Source organism: Prionailurus bengalensis, chromosome D2, assembly GCF_016509475.1.
Source record: "Prionailurus bengalensis isolate Pbe53 chromosome D2, Fcat_Pben_1.1_paternal_pri, whole genome shotgun sequence".
NCBI classification, from domain to species: domain Eukaryota; kingdom Metazoa; phylum Chordata; class Mammalia; order Carnivora; family Felidae; genus Prionailurus; species Prionailurus bengalensis.
In genome coordinates, this window is record NC_057351.1 from 49,733,738 (window position 1) to 49,738,956 (window position 5,219).

A 5,219-nucleotide genomic window follows, 5' to 3' on the forward strand; every position below is an offset into this window, starting at 1 on the left:
ATTTTAAGGAATCTGCTCATGTGATTTTGGAGGCTTGGCAAGTCCAAAATCTGATGAAGGAGGCTGGCAGACTAGAGACTAAGGAAAGAGTTGCAGTTTGAGTCTGAGGACTATCTGCTTGAAAACCAAGAGGGGCCAATATTGCAGATGAACTCTGAAGGCAGTCTTCTGAAGAATTCCTTTAAACCCAGGCCTTCAATTGATTGGATGAGGCCCAACCAGGAGAGCAATCTCCACCAATTTAAATGCAAATCTCACCCAGAACACTCTCAGAGAAACGTCCACAATAATATTTGACCAAATATCTCAATTCTGTGGCCCAGCCAAATTGACACATAAAATTAATCATCACAGGGACCTGCTTCTCTAGGGCATGGAAACAAGTACCATCACCCTGGGGCTTCTGTCAGGCCTCCCTTCTGGAAGATACCTACCTCCCTTAATTCCACTACATAGCTATCTCCCCATACTCACGTGGCTTGGTCTAGGGGGCATCAATGGGGCTTCAGATATAATATGAAAAAAAAGTCCGTGCATTTGTTCTATCAATGAGTACATCTGTTTTCATTCAATAAGTTGTTAATATTTTATAAGTAATCCAGAATCTTTTGGATACCTTAATGATGAGACCTTTTGGATACCTTAATGATGAGATCTAAATTATATTTAGATCTGCACTTGATGGAGACAATTATATTGCAGACCCACAGTAGTCATGTGGGTCTAAATAATGGTGCCTAATCTACTGGTGTTGGTCTTTCCTGAAGCAGCCTTGAGACTATTAAATTTACTGTTCTGCTTATCTATTGCCATTTAACAAACAACCCCAAAACTTGGAACAACCACAAAATTTATTTTGATAGCTTTGTGCAACCCAAGATCACACACACTTCCTCCTTTGTTTTCTTCTATAAGTTTTATATTTTTAGGTTTAACACTTAGGTCTGTATCCATTTTTATCTAACTTTTATATTGTAAAAGGTAAAGATCTAAGGGTTTTTTGCCTAAGAATATCTAAATGTTCCAACACCATTTGTGGAAAATACTACCCTTTCTCCATTGAATTGCCTTTGCATTTTGCTCATACAGTTCTCCATATATATTCTGGTCTATTTCTGCACTCTGTTTTCTGTCCAAGTAATGTATTTGTCAACATTTATGCCACTACCACCCTGTCTTGATTGATGTAGCTTTACAAAACTCGAAACCAGGAAATCTTTTCATTTATTTTTTAATGCTTATTTATTTTTTTAAAGAGAAAGAGAGTGAGCAGGGGAGGGGCAGAGAGAGAGGGAGACACAGAATCTGACGCAGGCTCCAGGCTCTGAGCTGTCAGCACAGAGCCTGACGCGGGGCTCGAACTCACGGACCGTGAGATCATGACCTGAGCCGAAGTCGGACGCTTAACCTGACCAAGCCACCCAGGCGCCCCCTAGAATGATTATTAGAAAGACAGGTGATAATACCAAATGATGGTGAGGACAAGAGAAACTGGAACACCACATGAATGAACCTACAAAAACCAAGTTAGTTAAATAAAAGAAGTTAGACCTAAAGGACCACACATTTATATGCAACATCTTGTTCCAGAAAACAGTTATGTATAAAGACAGAAAGCATATCAGTGTTGGCTGATGGCAGAGTAAAGACAGACAGAGTACTGATTCAACGGAATATTTCTGGGTGATAAAAATGTCCTAAGGTTGGACTGTAATGAGACATGCACAACTCTAAAAATATACCAAAACCACGAAATTGTACATATGGTAGGTGAATGTTATGGTATGTAAGTTATACCTCAATGAAGCTGTTTTTTAAAAGCCAATGGAAATGCCTCCTAGGAACAAATTCTTCTCTACAGATTAATTTTTCAGATTCTGTAAGCTTACTTTTAGATGGAGAGAGCAACCATTTCCGGGAGGACTCAAAGGTAAAGTATCTACCAAATACTGGTGTCAGCTAAAATGGTGTTTTATGGTAATCCAAACAGACAAGCCACTTTAAGAAGAGTGTGTTTGGCTATCACCTTCTCAGTACCTGAGGACAATAAAGATCTCTTTCTCTCTCAGGTAAGATGTAAATATAATTGCAGAACACCAGACAACTTATTAAGTTATTCATTTCTTACACTAGGGCATCAAAAGTGGAAAATCATAAAACTATACAAAGCTGCTGGCAATTAGCACCTCTGTGTTTCTTTACTGTAGGAAGGCTCCTCCGACAAAATCTGAAAATAATCTTTTGAGTAATGGCAAATCTACATATCCCTTTTGGAATCTTATTAGGCACTCAGCATGGGACAGCTCAAACCAGGACTCTACAACACCCACTGAATTGGGTTAGGAGCCTATAGCAACAGACTATCATCAGCCTGTATTCATCTCTTTACAGGTAGATGCTGACAAACTTTATGCAGATGGTAAAAAAAGTTATATATTTCCCAGTGAACAAATATTTGCTCTAGACTAGAACAAAAAGAAATTCCTCAGATTAATTTACTAAGAATCCCTTAAATTATAGGATACTCTCAGCACTTAAACTATGGAAGCAGGAAGTAGATGAATAAACTAGAAGCCTCATCTTTTCTTTCTATTGTGCTTAAAGCTAGCTTGACCAATACCCCCAGTATTTACTGGGTTGGAAATTTGTAGCAGGATGCTGCTTATCACTTATCATGGGGTTTTTGTGTTTTATATATAGCTTTCTGGCCAGTGAACTTCCTTTTTTCTTTCAAGCTGGCTCCAAATTTGCTCCTGTGCTAAATTACCTATAAATATTCTAGATAGGAACCGTTAGAAATACCAATTAGTTAATAGAAATGACAGAAAATGAAAATGCTCAAACTAAGCAAAGGTTGCCACTGCAACCTTGCAAGATTCACTTTAAAATATTTTAAGTGATCATTATCATTTTGGTGGTAATGATCTCACAACTACAACCACCATGAGAAATTGATACTATATTTTTTTCATTGTACCAAAAAGATAAATGGTAAAAATGATCAAGGTATTCTACCTTGTCAAGACACACATTCTAAAGGACTAAATGCTAATTCAACAGCACTGGCTTCCCCACCTGTCAATCCTATAAAACCCTGCTCATTTCCACCCAAAACTGGAATATTCACACTTGTACAATCTTCCTCATCAGGACTGTAAGTCCCACTTTTCCTTTTTTTTTTTTAAGTTTATTTATTTATTTTGAGAGTGAGAGACAGCGCAAGCAGAGAAGGGGCAGAGAGAGAGGGAGAGAGAGAATTCCAAGCCGGTTCCACACTGTCAGTACAGAGCCCAACAAACCGTGAGATCATGACCTGAACCAAAGTCAAGAATGAGTTGGTCACTCAACTGACTGAGCCACCCAGTGCCCCTAAGTTCTACATTTTATTAACTGTTATCTGGTACTAGTTCATACAGCTTCTTATGACCAAAAAAAAAAAGGGATGTTTTAATTCTGGGGGGCGGAGGGGGGTGGGGGGAGAGCTCTGTCTTCAGAGAGCTCTTGAAAATGTACAGTATAAATATATTGTAACTCTAACAAAGACTCAGATTCTCATCTTGGGCCTGAAAGCTGGGCTATGTATTCCTCTTGTATTTTGTTGTTTCTTTCTGTAGTATGTCAGTAGTCATTTATTCTGTGAAATGAGAATGCACTGATAAAAGATTTTGAGTAAATGTCTAGGAGGTTCAACACAATTACAGTTTCAGGGATATGCAATCCCTGTCTTTTCTGCGTGGTGCATTTTTGTTTCTCATATGCTAATTAAAGAGGTGGAGATCAGTCTCTGTCTTTTCTGTTGAACTTGAAACAGCCACCATACTAATGGAAGTGAGACAGATATCCTTCCCATTTTGATTATATTCATTAATTTCAGTAGACATTTCTTCAAGCTTAATATTGAAAAGTGACTTTCCACATACATCACATCCATCAATCACCTTTCTTACCCAGTTTCTATTACCAATCATTAACTCTGAAATATGTTTCAAACTTTTCTCCTGTGAGTCACATTTATAGTGAACTGTTCTTGAACCTATAGGATTCATACCCATGTTAACTGCTTTCCCACATGAAGTATTTTTGTCATTAATCAGTGTTTGCTTGTTTGTTTGTTTGTTTGTTTTGATTAATATAAGTTGCCTGGATCGATGGTCTTGGATGTTCTGGCCTCTCCAGACTTTTTCTGGAATAAAGGAAAATTAATCACATCTGATGAATTATATTGGTTATGACTTGGCTCTCTAATTGTACTTAAATGTGGTTGAGTTTTGGCTTCAAGACCAGTCTCCCAGAAGAAGAAAAGGCAAATTCCTCATAACTGGTGATGTTCCACCTATTGATCAATCAATCTATGGAAAAGAACCTTTTGCAGCATCAAAAAAGGAGAGAAGACAATAAAATACAAGTACCTTCAGTATTGTCCAAATGTGACCTTTAACATTGAGTAAGAAATATGTAGACCAAGTGGTGATCCTTGCATCAAGGCCAAATTAATAGATTTATTTTGAATGCTGATTTAGTTATTTTAGTTCATCAGTGCTGATTAATACTGAAGCTACGCTAATCATGAATTCCTATTTCTTCCCTTTACAACATTCTAACTTACTGGGGTTTTTTCAAAGTCTTGCTTTATCATAATCTTCTTAACTCGAGCTAATAGCTTAGTTCACACATCTGTAATTTCTATTAATTCTAGGAGGGAAGAAAAAAGGTTTTTTCCTCAACTGGCTCCTCTACCAACTAATTAGGTAATCACTGAATATATATAGTTCTGGTACACATAAACATGAGCAAGAGGGGGAAAAAGGCACTTATCTAGCAAAATCATAAGTAAGTTGAGAGAAATAAACTCATGAATCAACACACATAAGTCTTGGCAGAACACCTATGTGCAAGTGGAAAACAAGGAGGGAGAAAACAATAACGTCTGATGCTAATAAACAATAACCATATTTAATACTAATTCACACTTAATTTCTTTAATCCTCAGAACCCTTTCAGATAGGTTCGCTTACTGCCCCCATTTTACAGATGAGGAAACTAAGGCATATAAAGATTAAGTAGCTTGTCTAAAGTCATACATCTAGAGTGGTAAGGAACAGTTTCTTGAAAACAGTTAGGATTTGAGCATAAAATGTGAGCAATAAAATTAAAGTTTCTAGGGAGGCAAAACGCAGTTCAATAAAAGATCTAGGTATGTTTCAGGATATTTAAAAATA